Raw genomic sequence first — 13,570 nt, 5'->3', positions numbered from 1 at the left:
TTAGAAGAACACTAATCCTACCAGATCAGGGCCCCATGTTTATGACCTCACTTCTCTTAATCACTTCCTTAAAGGCCTTTTCACTATATAAGTCCCACTGAGGTTAGGGCTTCAACATGTACATTTTGGAAGGCTGTAAACCTTCAGTTCTGGCTCCTCCTCAGCCTGCTCCCCACATTCAGATGTCAGCAGCTCCTAGCTCTGAGGGAGCCTCACAGGCACTGGATCCTCAGGTTCTTCTCCCCCAGAGTTTCTCCTCTTCTCTCTGATTCAGATCCCTTTGCAGTGGCACTTGCATGGTCTTTCTTTATAGTTTCCCCCTTCCTTGCATTCTCTTCTTCTTTCTGTTTTCTTTCTATGTAATTCTATACATGTAACATTAAGGCACTTGTCAGATGAGGAGACCACCTCATAACCTGTGTCTTAATAAACAGAAGTCTGAATTTATTGCTTCTTAAATGGAGAGAGCTCTGCTGATCATTCAGTCTTTCTGAGCAGACTGGACTTAGAATTTGTGGAAAGTGTGGGGTTCAGAGACTGGCTAAGGTCACAGACATCAGTGAGCTGGTGTGGATTGGTTGGCACTCAGAGCTGCTCATTGGGCAGAGTTGCTTTCAATTGACTTACTTTCAGAAGTGAGGGTCAAGCACTGACTGAGGGGCCTGCAGAAATGTGTTCACTGAGGTGAGTGGCTGTGGTAGGCAGAATAAACTCCCCTAAAGGTGTCCAATCCTAATCCCTGGGACTTGTGAATATGTTACTTTACATGACAGAAGAGACCTTGGAGAGGTGTTAGGGATATTGAGACAGGCAGATTATCCCTGAGAGCCCAGCACCCTCACAAGGGTGCATGTAAATGAGAGAGGGAGGGAGGAGAGTCCGTGTCAGAATGACGCAATGTGACAATAACTTGACATGCAACAGAAGGACTTATGTTTGGGGATTGAATTCCTTCTCTCCCCTAGCAATCACTTTTTTCCCACATAGTACACATTTCTTTCAATCCACTCTGAAACATCTTGTGGATATGATTTGCTCAACTTTTGTGGTTGCTTTTAATGTTTCTATAACCACTATCCGCACCCTACTCTAACACGTATAGACATCTGTGCTCCCCTCCTGCAAATACACTTAAACCCCTGCAAACTCTGTTTCACTAACAGGTGACTTGCAAACCTTTGTGAATTTCAGCCAGGTTCTCCCACCCCTTGCACTTCCCGGGTGAGGTGACACCCCACCCTGCTTCTGCTAGCACTCCCTGTGCTGCAGCCCCTGTCTAACCAGTCCCAGTGAGATGAGCCGGGTACCTCAGTTGGTAATTCAGAAATCACCCACCATCTGCATTGGTCTCGCTGGGAGCTACAGACCAGAGCTGTTCCTATTCAGCCATCTTGCCCCACAAAAGATCTCTGGGAGGATAATTTTATTGTGCAATACATTTTGAATTTGGGTGTCCTAGTAGTCTTTAGTGAAACAATCATTTTAAGTTTTGGCTCACTTACATCACATTAAGCTAATTGGAAATTTCATCAGGTTTTCCAAGTCATTTAGGAGATGGAATTCCAGGTAAAGCACATTCCATCTCTTGCGGTGCCTATCTACTAACCCCATTCCATCCTCCAAAATAAATGCAAACAATTCTCAACCATAGAAATATGGCTCTTACTTATCGGAAAATAGCCATCATCACTAAAATATGTAAATACTTCTCACTTCAAAATAGTTGTGTTAAATTCAAACTGCCTTAAAAACAACATACCACAGCATTTTGAAATGCTTAAAAAGACTATATTAAGACTGTTTCTAGATTTGCAGAATTTATTTAAATTATGTCCTAAAGACTGATTTATCTAAAATTTAAAATAATACTTTGTAGTTCCAAGAATCAATAATCATGGAACTTGATTGATATTTTACACTTATTTTTTATATATAAAGCCCCACCTCCCTCCTTTCCTTCTTTCCGTCCTTCCTTCCTTCTTTCCTTCCTTCCTCTCCTCTTCCTTCTTCCTTCCTTCTTCATTCTTCCTTACTTCTTCCTTCCTTCCTTGCTTCCTTCCTCTCTTCTTCCTTCCTTCCTTTCTCCTTGCTCCTTCCTTCCTTTCTTTCTCCTTCCTTCTTCCTTCCTTTCTCCTTCCTTCCTTCTCCCTTCCTTTCTCCTTCCTTCCTTCCTTCCGTCCTTCCTTCCTTCCTTCTTTCCTCCTTCCTTCCTTCCTCATCAGATTAAACTCATTAGGCAGGCTTGAATGACGAAAGCTGCCCAACCAGAGCCAGAACTTAGGAAGGAAGGTCACTGAGAAGGGCAACAGCCTAATAAGACTGAGGGATTGGTTATGCACAAGAGGATTGAGCAAATAAATATGTTGAGGATACTGAGAGCTAAGTCAGAGAAGCGAGTTACAAATGTGAAAAGAATTAAGCTAGAATGAACCCTATAGTGTTGGATTATAATTAGTAGTGTTCAGGCGAGTTCATGGTTTTGAATATTTTTAGATACAGAAATAAAAAGGGATATGTGTGTGTATGTGTGTAATGTGTGTGTATGTATGTATGAACACACCGACATACATATATTTTCTACCTGTGTCCACTGACAGGGCCTAGTAGCAATGAGCACATCCAGTACCCCGATCTTTCTTTCTAAATACCACTCTCTGAAAGAAACTAGGGGACCTTGGAGAAATAGCTGATTCCAGGGTAGGGATAACAAAGGTAAAATATAAGCCCAGAACATCTGTTTCACCAGATAGTAAGTGCTCAAAGAATGGAGTAGTAGCTCACACAGTCAGCTCGAAGGGGCTCTCCCTGGAAAACCCTAAGACAGTTTGGGCATCAGAATAAACAGCGTTAGCAGATTATATCACATCAGATGAAACAGGAATCCATCAATCCACATGGATGTCATACAAAGGGGATAAAAGAAATTTCTTTAAAGTTGAATGCCAACTAATAAATATTAGTGGAATGATGGAATTGGGATATCACCATCTGGTGATTATCATGGTAAAAGTAATTAACTCAGGCAAAAAAAAAAAAAAAGTCAAAAAACGCTAACACTCAGTGAGTAAGAGTTGGATAAGAAATGTGATATTTACCCTGTTTCAAACTGTGTCTCAATAAAATATTATACATTACAAATGGAACAAAGAGTTTATAGTGAAGAAGCTTAGCAAATACTAGCTTACTCCAATGACCAAATTTAACGTCACCAGTAACAGGAAAGAAGATCCTGGGTCATGTGATAGAGAGAACATCACTTCTGTGATAGTCCCAACAAAATGCATAACCTGAATCGAATCATGAGGAAACATCAGAGAAAACAAACTTGAGGATATTCTACAGAATAACCAGCCTGTAATCTTCAGATATTAAAGTCCATAAAGATCAGGAATGACTGTTGTTCTGAGTTGAGGAAACTAAAGAAATCTGACAAGTAAGTGTAATATGTGGGTCCAAAGGATGTTGTTGGGACATTTGGTGTGAAACGTGGATGGAATCTCTGGGTGAACGTATATAGGCATTCCTTAAAGTGTGCTTGCAACTTTTTTGTACATTAATTTTTTTTAACGTACAAACTTCTAATGCCCTTTAAAAAGCCCTCCTTAACTTCCTCAGATTGTACCACTCCTCAGGTTTCCCTGTGATATATTTTCCCTTGCAAACTGCCTCTGTGTGATCTAAACAAAACCAACCTATAATACTGTATTCGATCAGCAGTGCAGTATAGCAAAAGTGGTCAAAGTGATGCTAGACCGATGGAATACCTGCCGTTGTTGCCTAGTTTCATGGCCATGAATGAAGTTACAGCAGATAATTTACCTTCCTGCAGTCTCTCCACTTGTGATGCCCTCTCTGATGCTGCTAGCATCACGGAGAAGGGCTTAGAAAGCTGGCATGAAGAGGGCTGCAAAGGTGAGTGGAAGCAGTGATTATTCCATACCCACAAAGGTCGCTAAGGAAAAAGGGAATTGCATACTAGGTGCGTAGCGTATGATCCATCCTTAACCTGAGAGAATCACAAGGTAAGATTACACTGGCATTGGTTCAAAAAATTCCCTCTAGAATACCTTCCTTCTGCTTATTTTGGGGCCAAATGTGTAAAAGAAGGGGTGAAAGAAGAATAAACCAAATTCCCCTGATACCCACATTTCTTCCTATTTGTGTAGGAGACATTTCAAATAAGCACTGGCAAGATGCAATGTATGTAATGGGCACTGAGCATAATTGATGTTGTTTCTTACGTACTTTGAGAATATATTCATGGAAACATTTCATAAAGACTCCAAACTTTCCCAGCTTTCATTTGAGGATATCATGTGCCAGGAGCAAAATGTGTTCTATTTGTTAGGTGATACGTGGAGATAACACCTCATTCATATGAAGACGGAATTCTCAGCTCCACACAGAGGCTGTGCACTGAAACCCTGATTTTTGGTCCTTATTCGGAGACATACTCAATTTTATTTAATATCTGGCTCTTGCCATATTTGCTTAATTGCTTTCCAGCAGAAGAGCAGGTTCATAGCAGGAAAGCCTATAGGGTAGCTGGGGAGAGGTCAGGAATGTCTGAGCCAGGCACAATGACAGAAGAGACTAGTGGGTGGAGGAAGAGCTAACATCCAAGCTAGAATTTCATTACAACACAAGGCAATCATAAATATTAAAACAGAAAGAAAACATAACTCCAAAAAAGGCTAATTATTATCTACGTTCTTCGCATGAGGAGACAGGGAATTGCTACTACATTAATTAAAAGTTTACATAGGATTATTTAAAGAGAAGTTCAGTTACATAAATCCTCTTATATAAACTACCTTCCCCCAATCATCTTAGATGTATAAAGTTTTACAAGAAGAGATCCAAACACTGAAGAGTTAGGTACCATATTGTAACAATGGTGATCAAAGTTCTAAGAAGAAAGGGCTCTAAGTAAGATGGAAATAAAAGGACTAATCTCAAGTGGTTCCATAATAAACTCTTTTGTGCTTTTCAAAGTGCAAAGCAGGTGTGAGTAGACATTTCTTCCCACATTGTTCATTCAACTATTAAATATTTATTGAGTGTCTACTATGTGCCATAGAGAGATCTTCATATAGGCGATGCAGCAGTAAAGAAAACCAACAAAATTCTCAGTCTTCCTACAGCGTATAATCTAGTCAGGGGATACAGGAAATAAGTTTACCACACTTAAAGGGTTTTGTAGCTGGAAGAAATTTGGGTCGTATAAATAACAATTAACCTAAGAATCTATAAAAGTTGCTCCCCTAACATTCATTTTAACAGCTAACACACGCTGCAGAGAAAAATTTTAAATGCACATTTCTTATTTTAAAGTATCTATTACTCATTTTTAAAGTAGAACTTTTTGCTATTTTTTTCATGCATTTTGCCAAATATACTCAAAAACGGAAAGTCCTTTACACTAAAGTCTGATTGTATCTTCAAATCATGACTACTTGTTTCTTTGCAGTAATGTGGCTGTAAATGTATAATTGTAATAAGTTTCAAATGGTGTGAGAGCAATTGAATTTGCAGAGAGTTCATCTCTGTAGTGCATTTTCAAAACATTATTTTGAAAATTATATTTTACTTCTGAAAGAAAGGCACCCACTAATGAAAAACGGACACAATGTAATGTTGCTAACAGTTCAGCAGAGGGTGCTGTAACTTAAAGTTGAAGAATGGCTCTGGGCTAGATTATAAAAGCTGAAAGCTGAATGCAGGCAGAAGGGCTTAAGAGGAAAAAAAACTAAGTGGATCTTTACTTTTTTACGCATCGCTACAGTTACAGAGCCTTAAAATACAGCAACAAACAATACAGAGCTAAAATATGATTTAAAACCTGAGTGTAACACTTTTTTTTTGTTTTAAAAATATTATCTGTCCATATTCACTCACTGTGCATTACAGTATTATTTAAAAAAAACAAAAGAAATGTAATACATTTAGCTTTTAAAATTATATTATATATTACAAAAACGCTTACATCAGCATCCCTCCACCAATAATAAAATAAAAGGTTGATATTGAGTCAGGACTTTTGTAATTCCTGTGAATGATTTATGCATGACTCAGTCATCTATTTAAGACTGAAGTGTATAATGTAACTTTCTGGTGCTAAAATGGCATGAGATTGTTAAAGTTAGCTTTCTTTTCTTTTCTTCCTTTATTTTATTGAGACAGGGTTGCCCAGATTGAAGTGCAATGGCATAATCATGGCTCACTGCAGCCTCAAACTCCTGGGCTCAAGTGATCCTCCTGCCTCAGCCTCCCGTGTAGCCAGGACTACAGACGTGCACCACGATGCTCGGCTAAGTTTTAATTTTTTTTGGTAAACACTGGGTCTCACTATTTTGCCCCGTCTGATCTCTAACTCCTGGGTTCAAGGAATCCTCCCACCTTGGCTTCCCAAACTGCCTGGATTACAGGTATGAGCCACCATGCCTGGCCTTATTTCTTAATTGTGGTAAAATGCACATAACATAACATTTACCATCTTAACCATTTTTAAGCGTACAGTTCAGTGGCATTAAGTACATTCACACTAGTGCAACCAAACTCTAAAACGCTTCATCTTACAAATTGGAAACTTTGTACCCATTAACACTAACTCCTTATTCCTCCCTCCTGGAAGCCCCTGGCAACCACCATTCTACTCTATTTATGAATTTCTCTATTCTAAGTAAATTATATAGTATTGGTCCATTTGCGATGGGCATATTTCATTTAGCAAAATGTCCTCAAGTTTCATTCATATTGTAACATGTCAGAATTCCTTTCTTTTTTAAAGTAGAATCATATTCTATTGCATGTATACACTGTATTTCTTATCCCCTCTTCATGACAAACAGAAAGTTTAATGCAAGTGTCATGAGTTTTGAGGACACAGCGAATATAATTAAGAAAGCTAAGCTAACAGTTCTTACAATAAAGTGAAAGAGAAACTGCTGCCTTGGGCAAGTTTCTCTCTCAGTTTGATGAAAGGAAGAATATATGAATTTTTCTCCTGTACCAGATATTGGCTGTGCAAGACAGTCAGGGTGGGATTTTCTTAGATTTTTTTCTGAAAGGGATTTCTGGAAGAAATACAGATTTCAGCAGGGGAAAAAATGTTGAGGCACCATCAGATGTCTAGGACCTGAAAAAGGAGACATAAGTGACCAGCCAGGGAGGAAAGAACCTGATCCCCACTAAGAAACTACATGAGACATCCATAGTAATAGGGTGGGGTAGGGAGTCTCCATATAACTCCCAAAAAAGAGCCATAAGAGAAAGAGAGGGTTTTAAAAGCTCTCAGGGCAGAGAACGTAGTGCAGCTCACAACTGTATGAGTCAAGTAGGAACCTGCTGACTGCCCGCTTCCTCTCCTCTCTACCCTGTTGTGACTCTGATGTGGTTAGAGAGCCAGAGAAGGAACAATCCTGGAAGGAGAAAAAAGAAAAAGGCCAACACATCCACTTTGTCCACTGCAGGCTTTTGGTCTGCAGCTGGCCTACGTGCAGGCAGAAGAAGTTTTAGCTTGAAATTGAGGTTGAAGTTTTGATGACCACCCTGGGTCTCACATATGAATTCCTTTTTGAAGAACCTTTAATTAACTGGAAGTGATAAGTTGTAGGAGTTGCCCTTTCATCTAGAGCAAGGGAAGAATTAATCCCACAGAAGAAATTCAAGGTGACCCAGGGAATCACAGTGAAAATTGTCTATAATTGCATCCCCCAGTCATGCTTGTTTCCATGCTTAAAATATTCAGCTACAACTGTCTCCTCAAGGTGAAAATATTTAAGAGAAATGAATGGAGATGGCTGTTAAAGAAACATCCTAAATTCTAGATGCTTAACATATATTATTCCTATTTAAGTCTTATAATATTTCAGCAAAGTTGGACTTAATACCTTTTTTTACATATGTGAAAACTGATTATCAGTGAGATTGAGTGACTTTCCCAAATGACAGAATCATGACTCTTATCTATGCTTGTCTGGTTCCAACCACCTTGTCCTTTCTGAATATCATCTTAGTTCACATTTCCTTCTCTTAGACATCTTCAACTTCAGGCAAATTAACTGCAAATCTCTAAGTTCCAGTTTCCTTATGTACAAGACCAAATTCATAATGCCGGCTCCGCCATCCTGCAAGGAGTATTGAAAGAATCCTGAGATCCACACAGTACACTGTAAAGTACTACATGAACTCAAGAATGTTATTATTGGCAGAAGAGAGCGATACCTTATGTCCTCACTCTCCTGCAGACTGAAGAATTATACTGGAAGCAATAACATGTGTTTGGGGATGAAGAATCCTAATCATAAATTGTTTAGAATATACTATTACACTAAAGGTCATTATGTCTTCTCTTAAGAAAAAATGTTTAAACATAAGCATAAGTTGGCCAGATTTGGTGGCATATGCCTGGTAGTCCCACATACTCAGGAGGCAAAGGTGACAGGATCACTTCAGCCCAGGAGTTTGAGGCTGCAGTCAGTCATGATCATACTTCTGCATTCCAGGCTGGATGAGAGAGTGAGACACGGACTCTAAAACAATTATTTTTTTAATTTACAAAAATGTATATTGGTCTAAAAACAATAACAGTGCTACCAAAAATACAAGTAGAGAAATGAAGATCATTGTTCTTCATTTGTATCACTAAATGTAAATAATGATTTGGATTATTATTATTGTTATTTTGAGACACAATCTTGCTCTGTTGTCCAGGCTGGAGTACGATGGCACAATCTCGGCTCATTGCAACCTCCGCCTCCTGGGCTCAAGGGATTCTCGTGCCTCAGCCTCCCGAGTAGTGGGAATTACAGGTATGTGTCACCCTACCCAGTTAATTTGTGTATTTTTAATAGAGACTGCATTTCACCTTTTTGGCCAGGCTGGTCTCGAACTCCTGTCCTCAAGTGATCTACCCGCCTTGGCTTCCCAAAGTGCTGGGGTTACAGGTGTGAGCCACTGGCCCGATCACCTATTTGGTTTATTAAATCATTACCAACCTAATGATGACTTGGCTACAGTAATCCAGATTGCACATGCATGAACTGGAGTACTGGCTACTATGTGCACCTGTCAGAGTTTTATTTAGCCAAATGTATGTGTTAAACCTCACAACTTCCTGCTACCCACCAAACATCTTTCACAAACTTTCTGGTAGCCTTTTGCAACCCGACAGGATGAATCAATGAACAGCATTGTAAACAACATTTTGCTTGCATTGAAATATTACCGTGCTCCCCCTGGAAGAACATATGTTATTTATGAAAGCAGTGGTGACTAAGAAAATCAACTCCTATAAAATTACTAAGTTTTAAAAATAGATTAAAATACACTTGTTTTATTCTCATTATATGCTGTCTAAGCAATGTATCTTAAAAACAAAGAAACTACATTAGCTAACTGGGTTACATTAGAATGATTTTTTTTCAGCAACCTTAAAATTATCTCCTTCATACCAATTTCTTTTGCTGCTTTTAAATGATCTTTGTAATTTCATTTCTGATTATGAAACTGGCACATATTTACCATATAGAAAATACAGGAGATCACAGAGGAAGAAATACTCATCATTTCACTGTCCAGAGATTAGACATTTGGTATCCCTAATTTGAAAATCTGAAATACAATTTATTGTTAAGTGCTGATCTTACGTCCTGTAACCCTGATGAACTTATTAATTCTGGTAGTATTTTAGTACATTCCTTGAGGTTTTCTACATGAAGAACATATCATCGGCAAATAAAGGTGGTCTAAATTCTTCTGTTCCTATCTGGATACCTTTTGTTTCATTCTCTTACCTAATTGTCCTGGCTACAATCTCCAGTCCAACATTGAATGGAAGTGGTGAGAGTGGACATCTTTGTATTATTCCTAATCTAAAGGTGAAAGCATTCGGTCTGTCCCACTAAACATGATGTTAGCTGAAGCTTTCTGACAGATGTCCTCTATCAGGTTGAGGAAGTTCTCGTCTATTCCTTGTTTGTTGAAAGAATATTGAATTTTGTCATATGCCTTTCCCACGTCTATTGAGATGATCAGATTAGTTTTGGTTTATTTTCTACTGATACTACATTAATTAGTTTTCAGATGTTAAACTTATCTTCTATCCCTGGGATAAATCCCACTTGGCCATCGTGTATAATTTATGCTGATGTTACTGGATTCAGTTTGCTATATTTTGTTGAGGATTTGTGTCTGTATGTAAAGACGATACTCATTTGTAGTTTTCTTGTGATGTCTTGGAGCAATACTGGCCTCATAGAATAAGCTGGGAAGTGTTCTGTCCTCTATTTTTGGAAGAGTTTGTGAAAAATTGATATCAACTCTCCTTTAGATGTTTGGTAGGATTTAGCTGTGAACCCGTCTGGGCCCAGGCTTTTTTTGGCATGTATTTTTTTTGAATGCTAATTCAATCTCTTTAGTTTTAGAAGTCTATTCAGATGTCAGTTTTGATTGCTCGTGTTTTTTTTTTCAGTGTTTAAAACTACCGCAAACCTCTAGTTAGTAGTGGTTCTGATAAGAAATCAAATGCCATCCTTACATTTAGTCCTCTGTATGTAATGTGCTTTTTCTCCTTTTATTCCTCCTAGAATTTTTCTGTTTATCACTGGTTTTGATCAATTTGAGTATGGTGTTCCTTGGTGTAGTTTTCTTCATATTTGTTGTCGTTAGTATACACTATGCTTCTCGGATACATGGGGTTTATAGCTTTCATTGCCCATCAGTGATAGACTGAATAAAGAAAATATGGTACATATAGACCATGGAATACTATGCAGCCATGAAAAGGAATGAGACAATGTAATGTCTTTTGCAGGGACATGGTTGAAGTTAGAAACCATTATCCTCAGCAAACGAATGCAGGAACAGAAAACCAAACGCCACATGTTCTTACTTATAAGTTGTAGCAGAATGACGAGAACACATAGACACATGGGGGAAACAACACACACTAGGGCCCATCAGAAGTGAGGGGTTGGGTTGGGGGGAGGGAGAGCATCGGGAATAGTAGCTAATAGATGTTGTGGTTAATAGTTAGGTGATGAGATGATCTGTGCAGCAAACCACATGGCACATGTTTACCTATGCAACAAACCTGCACATCCTGCACATGTACCCCACAACTTAAAATAAAAGATGAAGGAAAAAACTAAATAAAGATTTTAAAAATCCACTTAAACCTCCATACTTGCATCACAATTAAATCAAAATTAATTACAAAACTGAACGTAAACTGCAAAACTAGAGAAATTACAGTAGAAAACATAAGAGAAACTCTTCATGATGTGGAGTTAGGCTAAGTATTCTTAGTTATCACATCAACAAAACGATTAAAGAAAACATTGATAAATTCAACTTTATACAAATTAAGAATTCTTGGTCAGCACAAGACACTATTCATAGAATAAAAAGATATGCTACAGATTGGGAGAAAAATATGAAAATCACTAATATGACAAAGAATTTGTGTGATGGTTAATTGTGTGTGTCACTGTGACCAAGCCCCAGGGTGCCAGGACATTTGTTCCTATGTTATTCTGTGTGTGTACTGGAGGGGTCTCTGGATGACATTAACACTGGAATATGCAGTCTATGTGAAGCAGATTGCCCTCCCTAAGGTGAGTGGGCCTTATCCAATCAACCTAAAGCCAGAGGAGAAGTAAAAGGCCTAATAAGAAGGAAACACTTTCCTAGGTATCCGCCTTTCCGTCTTGAGAATTTCAGCCTCCAGAATCTCATGTCCAAACTGTCTGTACACACCCCCCCCCACAAACACACACACAAACACACACACATATGCCATACACATATACATACATATATATTAATACACACACACACACACACACACACACACACACACACTTCCTAGGTAAGTAGGAAGGGTTGCATTTTGTAAAGCTCAGCCATTCGATGATAATTGTTGAAGCTGGCCGGTGATTATGGGGATGTTCTACTGTGGGATTCTGTCTCCTTTTTTAGACTGTTGAAGTTCTGCATTTGGAGAAGTAGGATAGAATAATAGCTGAATTTCTCCACAGACACTTCAAAGCCCTAGGGATTAACACAGAGTCGAAAATACCACCCATAGTCCTGCCCCCAACCAGGGCTAGGGAGCACTGGGGACCCCAGGTGATTTTATGTAGCCAGGTCTGGAGCCAAATAACAGCAGAGGGAAAGGAAACACCATGCAAAGAGAGACCAGCACAGCAACGACAGCCTGTTAATGACAAAGCACAGGTAAAACCTTCCTCAGAAAGCGAGTATGGAGAAACACAGATGAGACCTGAGACCTGGTGGATCAGAACCCTGCTACTGGGGTATTGAAAGGCAGGGGCTTCACAGTGCAGAGGACCAGAGGCACCAATCTTCGAAGGGCAGAATTGCTGGGAGACGGGGAGGCCTGGACAAAGGAAGCATCCTCTGGAGACTTGTGAGGAGAATGAATGAAGTAACTGGCAGAAATTAAAGTTCCTGCTTGAACAAAATACAATCCCAGAATGAGAGCACACATGCCTGTTTCCCAAAGTCAGACAATATTTCCTAAAATCCCAAGAAAAAATCATTTTTGGCAAGTGCCTAATACACAGTGATGCAATCCATGTGTCAAGACATTGGGAAAAGTTTATTATTAAGTATGTTAAAGTCAGCGAGACCTGATTCCCTCATGAGGACTCTGTTAAGGATAAATTCCACTCAACGAGTGATACTTAGGACACACTTTTGAATAGCTCATGTGCATCAACATATTTAAATGTAAGTCTCAACCAAAAACTAAGCTGTCACATAGGCTGTCACTTAATGTTTGGGTTAAAATAACAAATAAAAATTGCAGGTACAGGGGTTAGAGAAGAGGAAAATATTGTCTTTGATTGTCATAGTGGTAAAAATTTGAAGTTGAAAGAAAGAATTTAAAATTTATAAACCAAATAGTAGAAATGTGTCAACTTAAAATGGGATTAGTGACATCTAAACCTTTTCAGTGCAGTGTTAAATGGGAGCTATACAACTCTTCCTAAATAACAAACAAAAGGCACACACACATACACAAACAAAAAAGGAAACAAAATCAACAAAGAAATACAGTAAATACAATCTACCACATATGGTAAATGTAGACTAAAACATGGAGAGTTTAGAATATAAACAGGGAAATAAGAATGGTTTTATTAATCTAAATTCTCATCTGCCACAATCAATCATAATAATAAAAGCTTAAAACATTATACGTAAAAAATCCAATAGTCCAGAGTGAGGGCAAAAAATGTTTAATGAAACAGATTTAATACTTAAACATTTTAACTGATGGACTAAAATTAATTTTGGATGCAAGTTAAAATTGGGACACAGAATATTGTTTTACACAACAGAATGCCAGCAAAAAGAAATTAAAATTAATTTTGGATGAAAGTTAAAATTTGGGCAGGGAATATTGTTCTTTACGAAGAATGCCAGCAAAGGCAAGTATAAAGTAAGATTTTGAGATAGAAAATTATCAATGTACAAACATAAATATAGTAACTGACACAGGCAGGGGTGATTAATTGATGATAAAATACTCAGAGGAAGA

The sequence above is a fragment of the Theropithecus gelada genome, chromosome 1, assembly GCF_003255815.1.
Source record: "Theropithecus gelada isolate Dixy chromosome 1, Tgel_1.0, whole genome shotgun sequence".
In the NCBI taxonomy this organism is placed as follows: domain Eukaryota; kingdom Metazoa; phylum Chordata; class Mammalia; order Primates; family Cercopithecidae; genus Theropithecus; species Theropithecus gelada.
Note: the sequence above shows the minus strand (reverse complement) of the source record.